This window comes from Arvicanthis niloticus, chromosome 17 (genome assembly GCF_011762505.2).
Source record: "Arvicanthis niloticus isolate mArvNil1 chromosome 17, mArvNil1.pat.X, whole genome shotgun sequence".
Taxonomy (NCBI): domain Eukaryota; kingdom Metazoa; phylum Chordata; class Mammalia; order Rodentia; family Muridae; genus Arvicanthis; species Arvicanthis niloticus.
In genome coordinates, this window is record NC_047674.1 from 60,543,337 (window position 1) to 60,570,047 (window position 26,711).

General features: G+C 37.1%; 1 protein-coding gene across 1 annotated transcript in view; it reads left to right on the forward strand.

The window, feature by feature from the left end:
• Nucleotides 1-26,711, forward strand: part of Kcnh8 (potassium voltage-gated channel subfamily H member 8) — a 344,000-nt gene that overhangs the window by 41,593 nt on the left and 275,696 nt on the right. The window lies entirely within an intron of this gene.

Below are 26,711 nucleotides of genomic sequence, written 5' to 3' on the forward strand. Positions count from 1 at the left end.
TAAATTGTATTCTTTGTCCAGAAAGAATATCTTTCCGTTAATGTGCCTCAATAGAGCCCTGATCTGGACTACTGCCACAATCTACATGTTTTTCATTTTACAAAGTACATGGATTATGTTTGTAACCCATGTATATTTGAGTAACTAAATAAATTACTGTGCCCCTAGAGTTTGGACTAAGCATTTCATTCAGAAACTGCAGATAAAGATTTCTTATGGGCCATCCAAATGAAAAGTGCTTGGAGAAGAAACTTTAGCAGTTAAATGCAATGCTGCATTGTTCTGCATTAGACCAGGAAAAACATGTGCAAATCTATAGGCTTCATTACTATATGCATAATTACAAACTGTCCTTTCTTCCTTAACATATTAATAGAAGTTAACTTCTACTTTGACTAAATTTCATGAACGAATGTATAAGCATATTGTTTGTACTTTTGAATGAACTCCCTCAAGTGTTTTTTATGAGACTTATTTCATTTATAATAGGTTTTTTCTTTTTCTTTTCTTTTTTACAACATTTATATGGCACCCAATCTTTCTTTTAAAGTTCTCAAAATTAGTTCTCAAAATTTTCATTTTTGCCTAATTATAAATTACATAGCACTTTATGCAGAGCTTCTTGAATAAGATTTCTCAGTTCTGTAATTTCAACTCTTTGACTTCCTTTGGCTTTTATAACAATGTATTAAATAATGACTGCAAAGATAGTTTTTAGAAGGTTATAGTGTGAGTTCAATTTCTTATGGACAAATTATTTGTTGCTTAATGTTCAGGAATTTGCAGTCCATGCCCACAAACGACAATTTTGGGTAAATGAATGTCTCCTATCTGGTTCATAGGTACCTGTAGTTTACCTGGCCACGTTATACTATCAAGCGTCAGTGACTTTGCTATTAATCACAGAGTTATCGCAATTTGCCATTAGTGAGATGATTGTAAAGTAGCTTAAAGCCTAAGAGCACAAGAGGGTGAAATTGGAATGAAAATGAGAGAACTAAAAGCATACACATATAAATCAAGAACCAGAAAGATGGCTCAGTGCTTAGGAGCATCTGATCTTGCAGAAGATGTGAATTTAGTTTCCAGAATCCACACTGGGGCTCACAGCCACCTGTAACTCCAGTTCCAGAGAAGCTGACTTCCTCTGTGGCCATTGTAGGTACCGCACACACATGGCACATATACTTACATGCAAGCAAACACTCATACACATAAAATAAAAGAGATAGATATGACAAGATAAGCCAAGCAAAAGTTCCCTCATAACTGTACTGCTGAAATTTTATGTCTCAATTGCTACAAGTACAAAACCAATATATCAAGTTCCTGAAAGTATACAGCTATAGAATACATTCTAAAGTACATTAATGAATACCAGTTCCTTATAAAAGTTGAAATGTATGAACAAACATTCCCCCAAAGCAGCTTCCACTGAACCTTCTACAAAGCTGATTAATTGATTAGAACATCAGGTTGCAGAGAGTTAGGAATGTTGTAAGATCAGAGCGGAAGGATCTCCAGTCATCATTATCCCTCTTAATAGCCATTTATTGCACTCATCTACGCTTGACCTGACAGCCTTGTAATCTTTAGGTAAATCATTTGGAGTGTACAGAGTACTAGTTTTCCTTTGGAATGTACTAACTTACCAGACAATTAAATTTCACAAGCCCACAAGATGAGAGTATCAACAGGTAGCAGCTGAAACCTACCACAGAGGTTGCCCAACTTTGATGTGACCTGCCACTCTAATGTCCCCTCATGTTTTGGGAAATTGACTTGACTTATAATTCCATACTCTAATCTGATTTTAGAGTGACCTAACCTTTGTTCCCAGGCCATAGTTCTTCATGTCTGGCTACAGAATACCTCTAATTCCTTTATAGGTGAAAAGTTGTTTTGTTTAATTTAATTTAATTTATTTTTTATTTATTCATTTTACATCTCAATCACTGTCCTCCCTTTCAGGTCCTCCCCTCACATTCCCTCTCTCATCCCTCCTTTTTGATCTCCTTTGAGAGGATGGAGGACCCTCTGAGTATCCCCTCACCCTAAAAAACGTCTCTGCCAGGCTAGGCACATCCTTTCCCACTGAGAATAGACAAAGCAACCCAGTTAGAAGAACATATCCCACATACAGGCAACAGCTTTTGGGATGGCTTCCAGCTCCAATTGTTTGGGATCCAAATGAAAACCAAGCTGCACATATGTCACATAATGTTTGGGAGGCCTAGGTCCAGCCCATGTATGTTCTTTGGTTGGTGGGTCAGAATCTCAGAGCCCCAAGGGTCCAGGTTAGTTGATTCTCTTGGTCTTCCTGTGGAGTTTCTATCCTCTTCAGGACCAACAACCCTTTCTCCTATTCTTCCATAAGAGTCCCCAAGTTTCATCCACTGTTTGGCTATGGGTGTCTGTATCTGTCTGAGTCTGTGGGTGGAGCCTCTCAGCAGATAACACGCTCCTGACTGTAATCTTTACAGAGTATCGTTAATAGTGTCAGACACTGGTGCTTGCCATGAGATTGCTCTCAAGTTGTGTTGGTTATTGGTTGGCCATCCCATCAGTCTCTGCTCCATCCTTCATCCTTGTATTTCTTGTAACCTGGATATCTTTTAGGTTGAAAATTTTGTGGATAGGTTGGTGTCTCTATCTCTCCAATGGGGTTCCTACCTAGTTACAGGAGGTGGCTTATATTCAGATTCTATGTTGTTAGTCATAGCTAGGGTCACCACCATTGATTGTTGATCACCTGCTTTATCCCAGGTCTTTGTCAAATCCTGTAGATGCCCCCCCCACCTCCCCATCCCTACCTCAGTTGTAGATTTTCATTCATTTCATTGCCATCCTGCAAACTCTCCTGTTGAAAGGTTGTCTTTGCGTCTACAAATGTTTAGTAAATGCTGGTGATTATTTGAGTAATTCCTTCCAGGCAGAACTGCCCCGGGGCCAGCCAAGGTGAGCTAGTAAAGGGAGATTATGTGCTTCATCTTGGCTGAGTGGAAACTTGAAACAGATTCAACGTATCTGTGAAGCCTGGTGGCCAAAGCAAAGGCCTTGCAACTGACAAGCATATGCTCTCCACTGATTGATGTAACCATAGAAACTAAGTGTGTTCTTCCTTTTTGCCAGCTACAGGAATTCTAAAGAGACAGACTGTATTTGCTGTCCTCTGTATTTCCAAGCAGCTGTCCCCATGGGCTGCAGTTTCTCCCTGGAGCTCTCTGAGGAGACCCAGGTGCTTGAGTGCAGAAGCCGAACAGATGTGTCAGTACACACAGCTAGCTTCACTTGTGGTTAGCCAGGATGTTGTTCCTGCTTCTAATGACCAGTGTATGTTCTGTTTGGGATTTTTCAGGAGAAAACATTGTAAATAGTATATAAATAACCCAAGTGAAATTATTTAACCTTTCACTAGGTGTAAGGAGTAAAACAGGTAAGCATGGATTGTTACAAGTGGAGTTTTCCTCTTGTGAGGGCTATGCAACTGATTCATTTACAGTCAAAGTAGAATTATATGTGTGGAAAGGGATTTCAGGGGCTTTAAGGGAAGCATAGAATGCTTTTAGGAAAGGCCTTATTTCTCAAAGCAATACATGAGAGTGGCAATAATTTGGCTTCCATAACATATAATTAATGGCAGAGGATGGTGTTGCACACAAGAAGAGATTCTTAGTTTCTCACTTAAAATCTTTCAAATGTACATCTCAGAAAAGTATGGGTGAGTCTCCATATCTATGATCTTACTTAAAGTTTACTATGCTCCTTTTATCTATCTATCTATCTATCTATCTATCTATCTATCTATCATCTACCTATCCACCCATCCATCCATCCATCCATCTATCCATCCATCCATCCATCTATCCATCCATCCATCTACCTACCTGCTTACCTACCTGTCTGTCTATCTATCTATCTATCTATCTATCTATCTATCTATCTATCTATCTATCATCTACCTATCCATCCATCCATCCATCCATCCATCCATCCATCCATCCATCCATCTATCCATCCATCCATCTACCTACCTGCTTACCTGTCTGTCTGTCTATCTATCTATCTATCTATCTATCTATCTATCTATCTATCTATCTATCTATCTATCCAGTTATGATGCATGTGTATATATACTTTATGTGCATGCATGTGTAGGGTTGCTACCCTTGTTTGCAGATGCCAGAGGTGGAAATGAGGTATCCTCCTCTATTATTCTCTTATTCCTTGGAGACAAAGTCTGTCTCTTACCCTGATGCTCACTGTTTTTCAACTAAACAAGTAGTCAGCAAGTCTCAGAGACCATCCTGTTTGTTTCCCAGTGTTTGTGTTGCAGGTACTCAGGAAACCATGCTGGTTTGTTACATGACTAAACTAATCTGAACTCAGGTCCTCATGGTTTCAAAGCAAACATTATCCATAGAGTCATGATCCAGCCCTTTTATTTTAATTTTAAAGAATCAAAATTACAGAGCCTTATGATTCGGAGCTAGATTTCAAAAGTATTTGTTATATGTCTTGTTTTAACTTTATAGTGTTACTTTGTATAATCTGGTGTTAGATGACTTAGAAATTAGTGTGATTATATCCTCAATTTTCAATGGAACATACTTTTTCAAAAATAAAAATATATAACCCATTGAAAAATACTTTTTAAATTATAAACTATAAGTATATAAAATTTAAATAATGCACACATGGTAAAACTTAAAAGCAGAGCCTTCCAAATTTATGTATTTGCACACACACACACACACACACACACACACACACACACACACTCACACAGAGGTTGGTAGGGAGGGAGGGAAAGAGAGAGAGAGAGAGAGAGAGAGAGAGAGAGAGAGAGAGAGAGAGAGAGAGAGAACTTGTCTGCTAATACTTCTGCAAAAGGACCAGTAAGCATGCCTGAGATATTTTTCCCTCTTCGGTTTTTCAAGACAGGGTTTCTCTGTGTAGCCCTGGCTGTCCTGAAACTCACTCTGAAGACCAGGCTGGCCTTGAACTCAGAAATCCACTGTCTCTGCCTCCCAAGTGCTGGGATTAAAGACATGTGCCACTACTGCCCAGCTGCTGAAAGATTTTCATGATGCTTTTGCATTCACACATACAATATAAATGGCTTCATACTTTAGTGCGTTGCAGTTTCTTATCTATTGTGGCTGTTTCTATGCTGTTTTTGTCAGTGTTTCAATTGCTACGATAAATCACCATGACCAAAAGCAACTTGGAGAGGAAAGGGGTTTTTTCATCTTACATGTTTAAGTAATTTCCACCACTAAGGGAAGTGATGATAGAAACCTGGAGGCAAGAACTGAAGCAGAAGCCATGGAAAAATGATGTTTATTGGCTTGCTCTACATGGCTTGCTCAGCCTGTTTTCTCATAACCCAGGGCCACCTGCCCAGAGATGGCACCATTTATAAATATTGGGTCTTCCCATACCAATCACTAATGAATGAAACACCCGCAGACTTGTCTACTTTTCAGTCTAATGTAGGACATTTTCTCAACTGAAGTCCCCTCTTCCCAAAAGACTTCAGCCCATGTCAAGTCGACATTCCACTAACTAGCATATATGCTGATATATGTGTCTACTTCACTTTAAAATAATATAAGATGGATAGTATGTGAAAATTACCGAGTTTCTTCCAGAGTATTACAGAATATTTCATAGAATGGGTTTATATTGTAGTTTTCATGAGAGTTGTGCCTCCAAAGGCTTGTGTGTTTGAACACTTGATCTCCAGGTGGTAGAGCTCTTTTGAGGAAATTTGTAGAGACTCGCTGAAACAAGAACCACTCAGGGCAGATGCTGACATGTTATAGCATGGCCCCAGTTCCTGTTCTTCTGTTTCCTGTATGCAGGGTAAATGTTTAGTGTTTTTTCTAATGCCAGTCTTGTTGCCTTGACTTCCCACCATGATGGACTGTACTCTGGAATCAAAGCCAAATATAAGTGTTTCCTATCCTAAACCACTTTGGTTGGATTTTTTTTTATCAGAGTGACAGAAAACAAACCAGATCAGTCTATAATTTGTCAAATTTTGCTTTTGTAGAAAAACATATATTAGGATTTGAAAAATGTTGACGTAAAACCTAGTTTATCCTAGAGCTTGTTTCCTGGAAATGGCAATGTTATATCACAGTGCATTAGCCCACATTCCAGTGCTCCTGTCTTGCTGTGCTAATTATGGTCCAGGGAACGTGAGTGAGGCCACTCACTTCCTAATAAGGTGTGCGCTGTGTCCCGTAAGCCTTGTGATGTTTGCTACTGCTATGAACAGAAAGAGAGACATCATTTTGATTAACCTAATTAGTAACAATATTGAATTATTTTCCATTAATGACCATTGACACAGCTCCTTTCTGAGAATTTATTATGTGCAATTGCTAGTATTTTGGGGGGAGTGAAATGTTTCTTAGGCTAAGTAAAGTACAAGGTTATTTTTGATAATCTTTGTCGCCTTCGCCTAGGATTCAGAGCGGAGGAATGTGAGACTTTCCTTCTAATTACTGAAGCTCTTAGCCTTCCTCGAGCAGTCTCCAGTGGCTTATCCTTCTCTTACACTCTTGTCTGCTGCTCTCAGCAGGGCTGACCCTTTGAGCTTCAGCTGTCCAAGTCCAAGCTCCGCCTTCCCCAGAATGAACTCATGCTTGCTTTAAGTGAAGTGGCAAATACAGTAATGACTAACCCAAAGAGCTAGCATCTCAGGTGGGTTGCTCCAGTGATTTAGATTTTCTCAAGCATGCCTGTATCTTAGGGTTCTGTATGGTCTTTCTTGAAATTATCTTAATTCTGTCAGAGTCATATTTTTTACAAGTCAAAGTTGGTATCATTAAAAGATTGTTTTTCTTTCTTGTTTGACGAAAAGTTTTAGATTCTCAGACATAAACGCTATTTTCAAAAATAATAATGAGGGCGTCTTCTCACTCCAACATGTAATGCACTCTTCTTGACAAAGCTTGTGATCTACTCTGCACAGAGACTTTCTGCGAGGATCGGATACTCATTACATTAGTCAAGTTTCTGTATTGAGACATTAGCCTAGCCTGAACTGCTGTGTATCTCCAAAGGTATTTAGTATTATCCCCAATTTCCATTGCTTTTCTGTATTAACATTTATTTCTTTGTGTATCTATTCCAAAGGTTCTAATAAGTGCAGAGGTCTGCTCTACCAGCCAAGCTCTGTCTCTGGGAGAGAGGGAGAGAGGAAGGAAGGGAGGGGACAGTGGGAAGGGAGGACCTCACTCTATCTCCAGTGGATCTTCAAGTCTTCTGCTTTTCCTTCTACAGTTACAGGTGTGTGCTGCAGTGCCTGACTGCATTTTCCAACTTGATCTTAAGAAGATCCTATTTCATTTGTTGATGACAAAAAATTGTCTCTGCCTAAACGAATGATGCATTTAGAGTAATTATGATTTTTTTAAAAAGTTATAACTTTTAAACTTTCTATACCCTTTAGCCTGGATTTGCAATTGAATTCTATCTCATTATATATATATATATTATCCAGTTTGATTCTAATGCAAGGGACAACTTGTGTGCTTCAATTTGAAATACCAGTAGCAGTGTATTTAAAAATGTTCTACAAACTTGCTAAAGCTTAAGACAATAAAATATTATTAGAAGCAGCGTTCTTCATGTCTTTCACTGTTTTAAGTGTAGAATTGCTGATTGCCATAATAGACTTAACAGCCTCACACAGCCTTTTATAATGATCCATTTATAGAGGCAAAAAAAAAAAAAATCCCTCTTTATTTTAGAGCCCTGAGACCGAGTGTTTTACTTTAAAAGCCAAAGTTGGTATCATTTGAAGATAATTTTTATCCTTTATTTGAAGAAGAGTTTTAGATTCTCAGACATATACCATTTTCAAAATAATAACGAGGTCATCTTCTACCTCTAATATGTAATGCACACTTCTTTACAAAACCTGTAATTTAATACTCAGCCCAGATAATGTCTGTATGGATTGGATACTAATTAAATTAGTGAAGTTTCTGTACTTAAAACAAATGATAGTCGTCTTGTGTGCTTCCGTGGGCTCTTGGCTCTCTTTGTTTCTGAATGTGCCATGCTTCTGTTTTTTTTTGTTTTTTTGTTTTTTTTTTTTTATAATCTCATCTGTTTCATTAGTTTGACATAATTTCTGCAGTATTTCATAGGTCTCAAGGACTGTGTTAGACCAATATGTGCAAAGTCAGATAAGCTAAAGTCTGATTTCTAAAATTTTGATTTTATGTTTGTACAATGGTCAAATATGACAGCTGGGTTGAACACACTTTAAACTGTGAGGTAGAACACAAGGTCCTTTGGTTGAACAAAGAGCCACAGACCACTACAACTTAAAAACTGGCAGTGAAAGTTGTCAAATCCGTGTAAAGCCTTGCAGAGTGTTGTCTTTAGTGCGGAATGCTAACTGGAAATGATGGTGTGTTATAAGAGGCTCTTGCCAGGAGTCTATCGCAGAAGACATTTCAGTTTACTTTTAAAGGGACAGATACTCTGGGAACATCCTCAAGCCTTGATACTTATTTCTCATAGCTTTATGTGTCTTTGTAAAAATCCAGTGAGGTGGTGTGTATACAAGTTTGCTGTAAAATATAAAGTGCTGTGTAAACAAGGTGCTGCTGTGAAGGGAGCATTTAACATACATTAGAGACCAGTTTGGACAAGGGAGAAAACCAGGCATATATGATGCACACTTGATCAGGAAAAGGAAATAGCATGAGCCTTAAAGATATTAGAGTCGGCTCTGTGAACTGTTCTGCAGGATGCTGGAACAGACTGAATGAGCCTGTGTGCTCTGTCGTAACCTGCTGTGGCAACTGGAATTCTTTTTGATGCTTTAATGATACGCTTTTGTTTGATGCTAATGACAGTAACACTGTGTTCAGAAGTAGCACTGTTTAGGTGAGTGGTTCAGTGTTACAGAGTGTTTTACTGCAGGTTTACTGGGTCAGAGATCTGAACTAAGGGTCTGTGAAGCCCTTTGTATCTCAACCTCTCTCTTCTTGCCTTTTGTTTCTGAGGATGGAAAGATCAGACTTTGGAACTCATAACTGGCGTGTGACTGGCTTGACACTGTTTATCACCTTTTTTATTTTTTCCCATTCAATCAAAATTAAGCCCCTGGCATATAAAGTGTTAGTTTAGCCAGCTGAAAATTGAGAATTCCAAAGCAGTTGGAACAGTTTCTCCATAGAGGCCACAAAGTAGCTGAAGACAATGTCTTACAGGTAGAAATAACTGGAGAAGGTCATAGACAGTGCTCCATGTAAACACCTTCCTTATTTAGGATGATGAGTGTGTGTGTGTGTGTGTGTGTGTGTGAGCAGACGCCAAGGGTTTCCAGGGGTTCTGTCTTTACTCTCTATATCCCTATAGGGGTTCTGACATCACAGATGCTTGTGTAATACATTCAGTTTTTATTTTTTTTTCTGTTGATTCAGAGGTGATTCAAGGGCCTCATTCTTGCACTGAAAGTACTTTTAGCTGCTGAGCCACCTCATCAGCCTGCTTGCTCCATTGTCTTATGATTTTTAAGGGTTTTGTTGATTTAGAGTGGAGCAAACAACAGGTCAAAAGAGGTAGAATCCAGGGGTGGGGGAGGGCTAGAGATGGACCCCCCAGATCTCTTCTGTATGAGGCAATGAACACACTTCCAGCCCTGTCCAACCAAAGTACTTTAAAATTACAAAATGTTTAATTAGGTTAAAAAATGGTAGATCCTCTCAGGACAGATTGGACCCATTTTGAAGAAGGTCATCATAACAAAGATAAAACATAATTTGTTGTAGGAGAAAGATGTTGAGAGCCTACAATCCAAAGTCCACAAGCCATGTCTTTGCTGGCCACAAGAACACTTAGATCATCTTTTTTAAGTTGGGAGCTCTGGACAGCTCATCTCCTATGACCCTTCTGTCCTGTATATGCTGACCCCCTCCTCCATCCATTTAACTCAGGGGGTGACCCTCGACTTCCTGAGCTTCTAGGGCCCCAGTGTGTTCATTATCCTGCTACTTGTGAGATGTGCCTTCCTCCACACCAATCAACTCATTGAGAAGGGATCCTACAGCTGAATAGAAAGAGCCATTCGAGGTGACCATGGCAGTGCTAGCATGGGTCATGGTGGTTTCCAGGACTGGTCATTTCTCTCTGGAGCATCCGTCAATGTTGGACTCACCTGCACTTCAGATCTTTTGGTCAGACCTTCCCTTTGTCTCTTTTGCTTTGGTTTCCATCTTCCTCTTGCCTTCTAGTAGGCTTTGCAAGTGAAGTAAACCTTCTACCCCATTTCTGGATGCCTTCTGTTTGTTTGCATTAAAAAGTTAAGAAAGCTCAATGAATTTTCTGTTTTATAAGTGTTCTGGCTTGATGGGCAGGTTGAAGTTTCTTTGCTTACCATCCCTTACAAACTCAACACCCCTAATAATGCCCCTTAGTTCTTCCTTCCTCCTGTCAACACCACTGATACCACCAGACACATTTTTCTCAGTCTAAGTCTCATGAAAAACCAGCCCCCTTTCATGGATACCCCTGTTCAACTGCACATTGAGAAAGCTGCTCAGGCACATTGTAAGGGATGAGGAGAGGCAACATGTCAACTAACACATGGGTTAAGATGCATCAAGCCCTTGCTCTGACCCAGCATCATGGACATCATCACTAAATTCTTACACAAGCAATGGTAGAATACTGAAATATAACAAACACGCCAGTACACACATTAAGAGATGCCTGTAGTGGAAATGGTGTTCTGAAGGACACAACCCTGCCCAGGTTATCTCATGAGAGTCTGCTATGCATTGCTTTGCAAGACAGGCTATGGAAACATGCCTCATATCCACAGTTGAGTCTGGTGCCAGCAGTTTGATCTCCTCCCCTTACTGGTTTTTCCCCCTGCATTTCTTCCTGTTTACATGTAGACCTTTGTGTTTTCCTCTAAACTTGTGATGACTTAGTTGGCTCATTAAGTTGCATGTCACATAAAACGCGTATCACTTGAGCACTTCGCAAGTGTATGAGAGATTAAAAACTTTAAAAATATATTTCTTTTTAGCTTCATTTTATCCATTAGAAAATAATTTCAGTTTATTAACTTGGAAATATTAGTTTTAGCTTTCAGTAACTTGGCAGTATAGAATTGAAACTCAGATTTTCTATCTTCAAATTGAAGATACTGTTTTTATATTTTAGATTTATAAGAGTGGTTGATAGGTGGCAAACACCTCACTTTTGTCCAAATGTGCCTACCAGGTTTCTAATGGGTTCCCTAACTTCCCATCAGTGTTTGCTTTACAAGGTACTGTCCCATTGTTATTCTGAATACAGTGTCATTTATTTCTCTTTGGCAATTTGCCTTGTGACTTCATGACTAGCTAAAAATATATTGAACTACGAACTTTAGATAGTAATCTCAGGCCTGGAGTAGCCTTGTTAGCTCTCCAGCATTGTCTTAGGGAGAACATACCCTGTTCTTGCTCATCTTAGATGTTTCAAATTTTTGTTTTCTCTTTTGTAAGGCTTTCTACCATTATGATTTGCCAAAGTAATATATTGTGAAATGCCAATTCTAATCCACTTAAACCTCTTTTGTCAAGTTTTCCCAAATCTACCTGACAAGCAGTCATAGTTGCCTCCATGTGGGAATTGGGCACAAGGCTTGGCACTTAGGAATAGGAGAAATTTTGCATCAGTAGAATTAGTGTGATAATTATGACATAGTTTTGAGGACAATAAACTTTCCTTAATAACAGTAACAACCAATCACACCCAATAATCACATCCATTACTAAAAGCCATCTCTTACTGGTGTTTTCACATGTTTATATTTTTACTACATTTTTACTGCATTTTAAGGCTATGTGCCAGAATGTTGAATCCCATTAGTATATCATCACATCTGAGACAAATTAGCTACCACTTAGAGATCTGTAGAAGTGAGACATGTATTGTGATACGGGGGGGGGGGGTGGCATAGAAAAGAGGATTGTCAGACCTACTGAAAAGAGACACAGACCAGAATCCAAGCTGACACTGCTGGGTGGCAAAAAGGGAAAGGAAGATGGCAGGTCAGCTAAGATCCATCTGGCTGTTAGCAGCCTACTATCAGTCTCATGTTTATGAAGAAAATTAAGAAGTAGAGGAACACACTGAAGTCATAGAGGACAGAGGACTTTCAAAGCTATTTTGCCCTCCTCTCAAATACGGAACTCACACAGGGCTGCTGCCCTTGATCCACATCATTCTACTGGTGTACAGGGTCCAACTGCTGCTCACCACTACCCAAGTAGGTAGAAATAAAACATGTGTTAAGCCGAGCTTAATTCTGCTGTCTCTCTTCCCTACGACAGGGGACTTTTAGAGGAGTAAGATCCACAAATGTTAAAGCATAAACAAAATATTATTGTAGATCAGCTTACTGACATTACATAAATAATGATGAGGCACAAGGGACATGGTGTTCCATGAGGCCAACTTTTTAATCAATACATACAATAAAATAAATTACAATAAAATAATACAATACAAAATAATACAAATACAAAATAATACAATACAAAATAAAATAATACAAAATAGTACAATAAAATAATCTTCCCAAAATTCTGAATATGTATTCTCAACTTGGAATAGTAGAAGTTTTAATAGCTGCTGCATACCTTCTTAAACACATATTAAATGCAAATGAATATATATTTTAAAATAGCTCTTGACAGCACCATTCTAAATATTAAGAATTATCTTTCTTTAGGTATATACATCTTCAGATATATTTATATCTTCAAATATATACATATAACACATATATACATATATCTTTAATAATATATCTGCAGTTGTTTAATTACTAAGACTTTTGTTGAACATGATAGGCATACTACTAATGTCTAATGATATATGACAATATAGTCCAGCCATGAGCATTACTCAGCTAGTTTCCTACTGTTATGCCATAGTTAGGAACAAGTGAGTTTTTTAGAAAAATGAGGCTTCTGTAAATTGTCAGATGACAAATTGCCACATTGTATCTTGGCCCAACTTTTTACTATGAAACTAAAGAACATAACATCTCATTCAATGAATTTCTTGTCCTAGTAATTAAGGAAGGGCATTTATTCTATACTTCCCTTTAGAAACCAGTTCCATCCAGATTCCAGAGATAACAACTGATTAAAGATGAATGCTTTTATAAAAGATGAATTCCAACAAACAGGCTGTTAGCAATGGCTGAAATGGGACTGTGGTATTTTTAAAATGGTACCTTTGGCTGTAGGTTTTTCTGAATGTGGAGATGGAAGTTACCTACTATTTGTGCAACGAGACTTTTGTGGTAAATTAATTTACCCTCAGATGTGACAGAATGTCAGCAAAATATTTATGAAGATATAAGAAAATATATTAACAATTATTATATGAAAAAGAATTAATAACAACAACAAAAACCCATACAGACAGAACAACAAGGGTGAGGGCTAAAGGAAGAGCTGGGTATGTGATGAAAATACGTTGTATAAATGTGTGAAATTTGAAAGGAATAAATAAATATTATAAAAATTACATTAGGTAGTCATATACCTAATTAGGTTTTCGTTAGCTAAGAACACTTTATCCTAACTTGTTTACTTCATTCTTCTTTAATTTTGTTTCTGTTTAATTATTACCAATGTTCAAAATCCATACTGTGTTTTTATTTTCAGGGAAGGGGACAGGGAGGCTAATTTTGTGCCATATGCTATTTATCTCTCAAGCTCCTGAGCCCAAGTGTGGTGGTGTGTCAATGCTACAGGTACCAGCACTACAGCTTAATAAGGTGAAAGTACCATAGCGAGTGTACACTTGAATACCTAGAATATAAATATAAACTTGAATATTTGAAAAAAATGTTTTTATGTAACACTAACAGCTGGTACACTGCAAAACTCTGGCTATCTCCTTAATGGAGTTTCTATTTTTCAGTTTTATCTTACTAATCCAGGCCTCACACCTAAGTCAGTGATTTCTTAGGCAATTCAAGAGTTATCCAGAGTGATATCACCCATCAAATCAAAATCCATCCAGGACAGAAAAAGCACACAATTTCTTAAGTGAGGAGCATCAAAACAAGAATTCTCATTAAATTCTACTTGATTATCTCTTCAAGTGTTTTGCTCTTATTATTAACTCATGAGAAAACACACTCTTAATTCTCATGTTTTTAAGTAAAACTATTGGACAACAATTCTCATTTCTCTGAAAACTACTAATCAAATTCCATTTTATTCTCAAAACAAACAACACTAATGTAAGAAGATAAAAGATCAGTTCACTCTTTGACAGATTCATCACCAATTGAAAAGATATAACCGCTAATGTTAACTTCGTAAACATGTGTTCTGTACCAAATTAGTGAGTCAGGAGATTTGTGTAAAAATAATCTCTCCTCTGAGCTAGAACAGCAAGTGCCTCCTTGGGAGTATGACCTGTATCCTCCTTTGTTTGGGTTGGTCCTGGCTTATTATGTGTTTCCTGGCACCCTTTCTTGTTTAGCATCTATGAACCCTTTCTAGCTTTGAAGGCTAAACTCTTATTACAATGTAGTTAGCAAAATGAGCTGATGTAGGTTTAATAGACTTTAACTTTGCTTGCTGTTTCTGTTTGTCTGGAGCAGGACTGTGCAAGGATGACCTTTAACAATGTTGTCATTTTAACATGCAGTTGAATGTGAAGGACAATAACCAACCTAGCTGTATTCCCAGCCTTTTTTTAAGTTCCTCTCTTCTTTGAAGAAAACAGAATGAGGGTAGTCTCACTTTGTAGCATGGAGTTTAGACTGTGCTGGAATTGTGTGACTTGAGTGTGTAGCACATGGCACTGTTTGGGGAGCCTTTTAGATTCTGGGTTAAATGCTCGGATATCTTGGTCATCCTGATAAGCCCTTAGAAACAGTGACCACGAGAGTGCTCATAGGACTTTGTTTATTGCCATGCTTGTTCTTTAACTATTTGTGTTTTTTGTCTTGCTTGGTCCTTGACTATTTGCATCTATTGTATTGCTAGTTCCTCAACCTAAAACTGACCTTAATACTTGCATGTAATTAAAATGGTATAAAAGCAAAAAAAAAATTACTAGGAACTTCTAAATGTCATTCATTTTATGTTCAAGCAAACACAATGTAGCATATTCTCTTAATGGAATATTATTTGGTTAATAAAGATGAAGATAAATATTTAAAAAATGCTTTAGGTCACAATGATGGAGGAAAATGAATGCTTCATGAAATGAGAGAATAAAAAGTTCTTTTAAAAATTGATCATAAATATGTAACTAGTAAAAGATTGTTAACATTTTCCACCTATTATAGGGACTATATACATACCGCTAATACTTGGCAGCCAGAAGATTCAAATTTGCTACAAAAAGAACAAAAAATGAACAAACAAACAAAACCAACCATCATTTGAGGCTGCAGAGAGTCTCTGTGATTAAGAATGCTTGCTGCTCTTTCAGACTAATAAAGTTCAGTTCCGAGCATGGACCCTGTGGCTCGCTCGCAACTGCCTGTTATTCTATCTCCAGGTGATAAAATGGCCTTTTGGTTTTTGGAGACACCTTCAAACACGTGTGGTTTACACATAGACACATGCACAGAGACACACAGACATAGAGAAATACACACGTGTGATATTCGTGTGATATTTCTTAAAAATCACTGCTTCAAAATGAATTCAAAACTAAAGAATAAAGAATAAAATGGCAAAAAAATCATTAAGATTTTGAATATGTGACAGACCTTAGTGCTGCAGACAGTCCTTGCAAACAAGAACACACTGAGGTGGGGCTTTACCCAAGGATACAGAAAACTAACCAAGGAGCACTCAGCTGCTATAAGAGAGCTAATTTGGAATTTTGTAATTGCACTTTGAAATGTCTGCAGTTATTGGAGCAATAGATTTCTAGTGCTCCATTTATTAATTGAATACATTTATATAATTTGACATGTTTATATTCAGTTAAATTTCTAAAATAATCATAATAAGGACAAATTGTTAGAGCTTTTTAAAAAAAACTAGCGTATTTTTTTTGCAGAGGGAAATTATTCTAAATCAAAATAAACAACAGTATCTGTGAGAAGATTTACATGTTCAGAAATAAAGATATTAAAAGTTGAAAAATAATCCATGTACCATAATTTGTTTTTTGCTAATTAAGAACCTTAGTTTTCAGAGGGAAAAAAAAAAAACATTTTCAAATTAAAACAAAAAACCCAAACAACTGTGCAGTGTTCAAGGAGTGGTTTGGAAAAGTCCACAATCCAAATGTATTTATGCATAGAATGATAATTTAAAGAAGAAGACTTGAACCAGGGAAGACATTGAGGTAATGCACCTTCAGTATAATAATGCTGACATTGTAGTAGAGATGGAAACAGCTAGCATATGTTTAAAATACACATACATGCTCAACTCTCTTGCATGAAATGAAACTGAGCTAAATTTAACATACATCACAATACTATCTTAAGTTTCCTAAATGCTTTAGTGTATCTTCTTTTTTTTTAAAAATTAAACATAGGGCATCTTCGATTAAATAATAACAGTAGCAACAACAACAGCAACAACACCCAATGAGTTGCTGTATATCATCATATGTTTTATCTAGTGTTAACATAAAGTTTGGAAAGTGTGTTAGATTAAACACCAAGAAAAAAACATCAAAAGAGGGAATATATTAATGTTTATTTACTGTGTTAATTCTAGTTTTAGAAAATATTTAATTTTAGAATATTGAATAGATTATTGTATTAGCTTACCAATATGTGGAAGCAAAATTCTCAATTTTTATTTGTTTTTAAAATTATATAATTGGGTTGGAGAGATGATTTAATGAATAACAGCACATAGTTCTTATACAGAGGATTTGAGTTTGATTCCCAGCATCTATGTCAGATACCTCGAGAGATCCAGTGGAGTTCTTGGCCACTTGAATTCCTGTGTCCGTGCACACACAGACACACGTGCACATATAGAACAATTGCTTCCACACATTGTTAAATATTGACTCAAAAGGTCAGCAGATGGGCTCTCTACCCTAATGCACACAGCAAGTAGAAATCAGGTTCTGTCGTGAAGTTCTGATGTTGCTTTTTCTGCTGTCTTCTGTAGTCACATGTGATCATTTGATCAGGTTAACAGAACTGAATAGATGGAAGCAGCTGTAGAAGCTGTCTCTTACATACTAAAGTTTTTTTTTTTTAACATTTTTGCTTTGATCCTTGTTTTTAACCCAAGGTTAAATTTTAATGGTATCTGGGTTTATAGCATATAAAATTACATTAAAAAAACAAACATTTACTGACATAAATTCATAAAGAAACTTACCTTAAAAACAATTTCCAGGATATGTATAACTTTAATACTTACTAGATATGTAAGAAAATTGTATACCAATAAGATGAATGCTGTATATTTATGTTTATACAACAAATTTAATCTAGACTGAATGTTTGATACTTCAGGAAAATGAGTGCTTTCAACTGTTTTCAGAATTTGTTGATGCTTTGATTTTACACCTGTCATTCCTGAGGATGAAATTGCACATAAATACATCGCACAAAAATGGTAGGAGTATACATACGAGTGCTTCAGAAACTGCTGGAAATTCTGTCCCATTCTTATTTCATTTGATGATTTTAATTCACTTAAATCTTTTTATCAAAGTTAGGTAATGACTCAAACACCAATTTTTAAAGTAAGTTAAAAAGTCTAACATAATACAATTAAAAATTACAGTAACTTTCTTCATAGGAGCTGGCTAGTGAGGTAGAAAAATGTTACAAAGTATCTTTCTCAATTAAAGCATCGTATTTCTATAGGAAGAGCAATAAATTGTGTGTGTTCAGTAGAAACACTGTAGTTCTTAAAGTACAAGAATCTCAAGTATGGGCCTAGGCATGAGGGGTCTCAGGAACCATTACTCTGATCACAATCTGACAATAAGCACAGTGTGTAATTCTCAGGTTGTATTCAGTACCATGGTTGAAGTGTGGTCACACTGAGCAACATAGGCCAGCACTACCAGAAGCAAGATTCATTCAGTGTTTAATTGTTAGTTCAGATTTGGTAATTTAACATTCAGAAACCTTTCACTGTTACCAACATTTTTTTTTTACAATCCCCATGTCTAGTTGCAAAACCTCATCTGGTGTTGGGTCCCACTCTTTAGAAAGCTATTATTTATTTACATTACAGTAGGGCTGTTCAGACCCCCAAAGCTGTCTGTTACAGTCAAGCTGATTTTCCAAGTGATAGCTTCAGCTTAAGTACCCTCTTTATAGACACAGAGAGGAGAGGTGTCCTGAGGTATTTTAAAAACCTGTTACTATATAAGGTTATTGGTTTTACTTCCCTGTTAAAATTCATATTTTTGAACAAAATAATTGATATTAACCATATAATGAAACATCTTTATTCTATGATTTTATTTCTTCGTGCTCAATATCAAACGTAGAGTTCTGTACAAGTTGTAAATATGCTCTGTCACTGAGGTATGTTCTTGACTTTTAATTAAAACAATTCAAAGAAATACTGGGGTTGAGGAAGAGAGCCATAACCTCTTTCATGAGGGCTAGGTGACCTATTAGCATGCTTTAGTGCTTTAATATATATATAATTTATATATATATGTAATATATATAATATATATTAAATTATATATATGTAATATATATATATATATCAAGATGTTGTTTAATGCATCTAAACATATCCTGTTCTCACAGATATGATAAGAAGCCTTTGCACTAGTTCATTCTAAGTCTCTCAAGCATCTATGATGAGTATTTATGGAAGGACAAATAGTGATATTTCAGGAGTATTTCCTAACACATTTATATGTTATATGTTCATTTAAAAAGATACCAAAAGAGAGGTTAAAATATTATAGTATGTACAGTATCCATATACATTCCCTGACCCTTTGCTCCCTCAGTTATTCATATATGCAAGAGAATAACTATGTTTGCATGCCTTTTCTGTATGTAACTGACAAAGAATGTGAAATCCAACCTCACTTTTATTTCCTTATAGTCTATACAAAGATTCAATGCCATTGGATATTGTTCAATGTAGCAAGAATAGTTCCATATGCATGTTATTATTTGGGGACGAAAGGGCAACTTTTCTGATAATTTTAGAAAAAAATAGTATCTTAATGTAACTCTTTATGCTAGTAAAGTTCTGATCCTGGATGAATAGAATCAATCAATGTTCACCACCATAGTTATTTCAACAAATGTGCATTCATTATTTAACTGCAGACAACAGGATTCTGAAAACAATAGATAAATCAGAGTATTTGCACTCATGCAGGGATCATGGGCACATAGATAACCCTCCACTGATTTTTCTGACAAGGGGATGCTTCCTTGTGATGTGGGAGAACAAAGAAAGGACATTTAATTTGAGCTAAAGTTGCAAAGGATCAGGACCTGTGTTAAGGAAGAGCCTTGTGGAAAAATTCCCAAGGACTATGAAACCCACTTTATGGATTGTATCAGACATTTCATCTCTATTCTACATTCTTTGTATATAACAGTACAACTCATGTGACAAAGTGTCTTCAAACTTTCCTAATAGCTCCTGAGGAGTAAAATAATCTAAGGGCAAGAATCATTACTTTGAATGAATTACTTAAAGAATGAAGATAAGAGGTGAAATAAATACTGAATGTAGTCAAAGACATGACAGAGAGGAGGCAGGAAGCTCTGACAGCTAATTTGACAGATATTCAAATGGCAAATATCATGAAGCTAACCAGAGTAGGGAGAGAAATACTTGAAATCACGAGTCGGTTGTTGATTTTGGAAATCATGTTACTTGAATAACATGTTCTTTTGAAGCCATAGCCAGTCTAGACCAGAGTCTGTAAACCCATGAGTTGTGACCCCCTTTGGGGTCTAATAACCCTTTCAGAGGGGTCATGTAACACAGTCAGAAAACACAGATGTTTACATTATGATTCAATTCGGTAGCAAAGTTATAACTATAAAATAGCAACAAAAAATTTGTAGCTGGGGGTCACAACAATACGTGGCATTGTATTAAAGCATCAGAAAAGTTTATAGTTGAGGGTCACCACAACACATGGCATTGTATTAAAGCATCAGAGCATTTGCAATTGAGAACCATTGGTCTAAATTATTGAGATAGCAGTGGATAAGCAATATCAGTACCATGTCTATAGAAATATATTATGTTTCCCCCCTTAATCATTTTAGGATGATACAAAACATTTATGAAGAATTTTGAGACCCTTGGAAGTAGCCCTTCCAGGAATAGACCTTTGTCAGGTCCTTTCCATATCAATATGCACAAATAGGAAGCTGGATCATGCCAGTGAAAAATAATCCGGTGGAGTCTATTTGTCACATTAAACTCATAAATGATTGTTTATATTTCTAGGAATTAGCCAAGCTGTGTATAGTAAGGATATGAACAAATGTCTCAGATACAATGGCTTATTTCATCTGATAGAAGAGGATGGAGAGACTATTCGTCACCAAAGCTCCATTTCTTTTAAACAGAAAACTCGAGATATTCAATGTGTTTAATACCAATTTACAATTCTTTTAAAATAAGAAATTATTGATGGCTGAGTTAAGAAGTCTCCAGAAAATGCAGCTTCCAGTTGCTTATCTGCTAATAATACAGTTGAAGATGTCAATTGCCACATACAGCAGAAATTAATTTTCTAAAGTTCCAGTTCAATTTAAGAATAATGTTTACTGTTCTTATAAATATTGCAAGAAAGGAGCTATGAGTAAAGTAACCAATCAATTTGAATAATATTCCTATTTATTTATAAGCAACTCCTTATTCTTTGTAGTTACTAGGGAAGGGTATACAGTACAGTTTCATGTATTAAGTTTTCTACTGCTGATCTTCAGTGTATAGGAAAATATATATATGCTCTCTTCAGAAAAAAAATGTCTGGATATTGCTGAAGAATAAACTTGTGTCTTCCCCATCATGCTAGTCGTTAATGGTCTAATTCTATCTGGACATGTATTTTCAAATGTTTGAGCTGTTGAAAATAACTGGATATGGTATAGAGCACCTAAGATCCCAGTACTTATGACAGTGAGTTGGAGGATGTTAATGTCTAGACGTCAGACTAATGTCTGACATATAAGACTGTATCTCAAACATACACTCAAATGAGGGGGAAATATTGGAAAGAGTATCATTTGATTCTCAGCATGATATTACCTATTAAATCCTTATAAATATACGTTATTGGATACCACATGGCGTACATGATAAGTGGATACTCTAGCTCTTGTTTTCAGAAGTCAGAAAGGTTTTTAGACTGGGTTGGTGTTTTAGTTTTCTCCTTTGGTAGCACACAAAATACCTTACTGCTCCAAAGACGTTAGCACGTAGCAGTCAAGACTCTATGTAGGCACCAACTTGACTTCTCTATGCTCAATGAGTTGTGTGGGTATTGTCTTCACTTATACAATTTTATCATCAGTTTGTGGGGAGCAGCCTATAGTCGTGGTTATACCAATCCAGCCGTAAAATCTTTGATCTATAACGTTGTCCTACTACAAGTCATGCTATGGCAAAGGTGGCACAAAAGCTGTGGAAATAACCCACCAATAGACATAAGGCCCACTTCACAAGATAGAACCTGTATCTACCACTGCTTGGGTGACCGAGAAAATGACACTAGATAGCTGTGGGACCTAGGGTAAAACTAAGTATGATTGTTCTATTAAAACATGACTCCTCAATGACATTCTGCTGTGCCCAGAAATCACTGCCTTGTTCAGTCACCATCAGAGAAGCTTCCTCCTGTAGCAGATGGAAACAAATAAAAAGACCCACAGCCAGACTTTATGTAGGATGAGAAACTTTGAAACACCCAGCCCTAAATAGGATGTCTTCATCAAATCCCTCCCCTTGGAACTCTGGAACCCTAGAGAAGAAGAGGCAGAGATTGTGAGAGCCAGAGTGGAGAGAGAACACCAAGAATACATGAACCACTAAATTACCATGATCAGAGCACATACAAACTTACAGAGATGGAGGTAACATGCACAGATCATCTGAGTGTATATTATGGCTTCTAGTTAAGTGTTTTTATAGAATTCCTGAGTGTGTGAACAAGCAGGTTTTTGATTCTTGTGCCTTCTCCTGAGCTCCCTTTTTGTTTGTTTCTTTCTTTTGTCCAATACTGATGTGTTTGTGTTTTGTTTTACAATATTATATTTTATTATTATCCTGTAGAAGGCTGGTTTTTTGTTTGTTTGTTTTTCTGTTTTTCTGATGAGAGAGAGAAGGGGGTACATCTGCATTCTAGGGGAGGAGGTGAAACTGAGAAGAATAGAGGGAGGAGAAAGTGTAATCAGGATATATTATGTGAGAAAACAATCCGTTTTCAATAAAAGGGAGAAAGCCATTTTGAGAGAAGTACAAATCAGGAAGAGACCAACTGAAAGCTTGTGCATTGAGCTCCCTATTGAGCCAAAGGCTGTTACGGAGAAGTGAAGTCCGCGGATGCCAAAGGACTTCTTGACTAACCTGATCGTTTTCCTATTTCCAGTGATGATAATTCTGAAGAGAGATTCATTTTCCCCACTTTGTACTGTAGTCCTCCTATGGGTGGAAAGACTATAGAATAGAAACCTGAACTTTGCCATTTGGAAGAACTCTGAGAAAAGGCAGGAATTGGGAGATGTTAGGTCTTCTGTACATTTGGATCCAAAGGTCCCTTTCAAATTTCCTGTGTTCACAGACAGAACCAGAAGGTCTAATGGGGGAAGAACTGGTTTTCATTCAGTCCTTTAAGACCTGATGTAAGCTAATGAGTAGTAAATAAAGGGGAGTGGGGGTGTTGAGTGCATGTTCATGTGTGCATGTGCGCGCACGTGTGTGTGTGTGGATGTGTCTGTGTGTGCATGTGTGTATGTGTGTGCATGCACACATGATTTTGAGTGCATACACACACACTTCTTCACTTAAAATTTTATTTACTAACAAAAGCAATTAAAACATTTTTCAACTGTGCAAATAACTTGTATTTCTTACAATGTTATTTCATTTTCTGAAGCTAAAAGCATATGATCATTTGACAATTAATACTGATCATTTTAAGAAAGGATTTGGGCCACTTAAAAGTAGAATAGATTCTTGCTTACAAAGCTAATTTAATCTCAGAGTTTGGTAGGTTACTTAACACCTACCCAGAGAATGGCTATTACATTTTAAAGCATTCAAACCAGTCATGTGGACTGTTTCAAATTATCCAAGAGATTTGAATTCCCTTGCAGCAGTAAGCAAATTATTTTTTCTTCACATCTGCTTCGAGTACACAGCAAGCTCTGTCTGCTGGATACTGAACACAATGTAGTTTTGCATATTGGGAGGTGTGTGGCCAATAGAAACATGAAACCCAGGAGAGGTACAGACGGCTTACTCCAGTTGCCATAGAGTGAAGTCAAAGACTTCATCCACAAGCTTGCCAAAGACATGGAAGAATCATGTATGATTGGCTAGTTTCTGATGAAGGATAAATTGTGTTCTCTGTTCTCACTATTACCATAGCCTGTGCTGCAAGAGAAGAAAGAAAAGTCTTACATTTTAAGCTGAAAGAAAAAACTTTGGAGGAAACTGAGGCTACAGGTGTGACTCAAGCTGTCTGTGCACTGGACCTCCTTTCACTAAATGCCACTGAGTGATCAGATGTTTGGTTCTCTCTGCTGCCCTTCACTTTCTTTTTACAATGTAGACTTTGACATGGGTACTCACTGTGGTTTCTCCCAGTTCTAAGAAAATATCCTTTTGGGATTTCTTATTTGTTTCTAGGAAAGCATTTAGTATTCATTCTGTGGGAGAGAAGTCTAACCTCCAAATTAAAATTTACCAGAGGTGGACAAGAAACAAGAAGGGATACAAGACCGCCCACAGTAGCTTCTCTGCTACTTCTGTTTGCCTTCCCTCTTGCCACATTATTGGATTTTTCCCCCCACATTTTATTTCTCAAATGTGTGAAGTGAAGCTGCATCAGCACAGACTGTGCCTAGCCACAAGATAATTAACACCATGACGACCATGCTTAGTTAGAAGTAACATGTGTCTTTTATTGCCAGGCTGCTTAAGCATGTTCTTGATTCTATATTTCTCTCCTCTCATCTTCTTTATCTCATGAGACTTACAGGCTGAAGTCATACACATGTGTCTTTAGTTGGCCATTTAAACCGCCAACCTCATTCTTGGTTCGAACTTAAAATTCCTTCTAGAATCCCATGAATTCTTCCCATAGTTACTGCTTCCTTCCTAGCCTGAGTTATTGGTGTTTGTGTATAGATAGCTTTCCCTGCTCCTAACCACTTTACTGATTGATTTTATCAACCTTTATTGTGATAACTATTATGATTTTTAGTATGAGGACATTACACCAAGTTGTAAGAATCTTTCTGAATCTGGATTTTGTCATGTGTACTAGTTTATGATGGTGATTGCTTTAGCCATTAACTACTATTTGGTGACCATGTGGCCTTCACTCAGCCAAGAGCTCTAAATGTTATTTTTCCTAATCTTACAATGACTCTGAAAGATACTGTTAGAGACTGTTCTACATGTCTTGATGTTACAGAAGGTAAATTGAACTCAGAATAAATTAAATATGTTCCAATATGCCAGTAAGTCCTTGCATAAGCCATTCCTCAGGCACCACCCCTCTGATTCAGATGTGATGTGGTTAAGATTGCTCTGGAGACAGGTCTGTCTTAGAAACTGTACCTGTGTGATGCTGATCAAGTGGTCCTCTTCTTCTTCACATTAGGATTGTAACAAACCCCAAGACATTGCTAGGATGGCTAGAGAGTACTGGTAGCATGCTCAGTGATGATCATAATAATAGAAATTAAGAATTAATAAAACTCCTTCAGTCCTTCCCCTAGTTCTTCCATTGGGGTCCTCAGGCTCACAGTGGTGGTTGAGTGTATCTGCATCTGTGTTGGTCAGGACTGAAGGACCTGAAGGGGACTGCAACCCTATAGGAAGAACAGTAGCAATTAACCAGACTACCCAGAGCTCTCAGAGGCTAAACCACCAACCAAAGAATATACATGGAGGGGTCCATGGCTCCAGATTCATATGTAGCAGAGGATGGCCTTATCTGACATCAGTGGAAGGGGAAGCCCTTCATCCTGTAGAGGCTTAATGCTCCAGTATAGGGGGATGCTAGAGGGATGAGGCAGGAATGGATGACTGGGGTGAAAGAGCACCTTCATAGAGACAAAGGGGAGAAGGGAGAGGGGGGATGGGATGAGGGATTTTCAAGGGGTAACCAGGAAGGAGAATATCATTTGAAATCTAAATGAATAAAATGATTAATAATAAAAAAAGCAATAATAAAACTGAGGATGGGGATATGGCTTAGTAGATGAGAGCCCTTGCTGCTCTTCCTGAGTTTGGTTTTCAGTACTTGGATAGAATGACTCACAACTGTCTATAATTCTAGCTCCAAGAGACCAGACACCTTTGGTTTCCTTGGGCACAGCACTCATGTGCACATACCATCAGCAGACACACATACCTACCTAAGTAAAATAATAAGAATAAATCTTAAAAAAATTAAAAGAACTAAAGCTGTAATGATTTTTAGCTATCGAATAATGCATATCTTTCTAATGTCACTTTGGATTAGTCTCATTCTACTTACAAGGTCTGAAATAGTGATAATGCCATTTTAGTATAAAACTTGTATAAAAGCATAATAATCTGTGCCCACTTCAGCTCTGAGTAATGACATGGAGATTTTTTTTTTTTAATATTTCTTATAAGCTTCAGGTACAGCTTATAAGGCAGTTTCTGGGATGGCCTACTTCAAACCATGTGACCATTACCTATCATCTTTGTTTCACCCTGGCACTATCTTCTTCATCTTTGAACTGATGGTAACTCCTGGTACCCACCTGAGAACCACCCTGGCTCTGAGCCTGGAAGTCCTGCCTTTTCCTCTTTTGCCCAGCTATTGTCTGTTCAGCTCTCTGTTTAAACAATCAGAAGGTGATGGAGAACAATGCTTACAGAATATTGAGCCTGAAAATGCTTCATTATAATGACAATAGCTAAATCCTGGCTGCAACCAGATCTCTTCCAACAAAGAAATCAGCATTTGAGTAAACAGTGCACACAAACACTCTCTAACAAACTCTATATTAATCAAAGAAACAAAAACCAATGTTGACAAAGTTAGAGGCGGCTTGTGTAGCCACTGTTAGAAAGACCAAAGAATACCAGTCTAAAGAAAGCCTTGATACCATACCCCAAGATGCCCCATGGAAAGAGTAAGAGCTTTGTTCATCTGTAACCAGGTACTCTGTATTATATCACCTCCTAGAACATGACTTAGTTTTTACCCACATATTTTCTTTATCATTTAAAGGACTCTCACTTAGTAGATAGACAAATGAATAGAGGAGACAGTTTTCAGTGAAGAAGCATAGGAATTAACATGGAGTTTCTCAAGAACTAAAAATATAACTAACATATGTCACAGCCAGACCATTCCTGGTACATGCCTGAAGAACTCTTAAGATACCATACCACAGGTACATACACACAAGTACATGACCCAGTGATGTCATGCTTGTACATACATGAAGGATTCCTAAATCAAAATACTATACATGTATACATCCATGTTTATCTGGT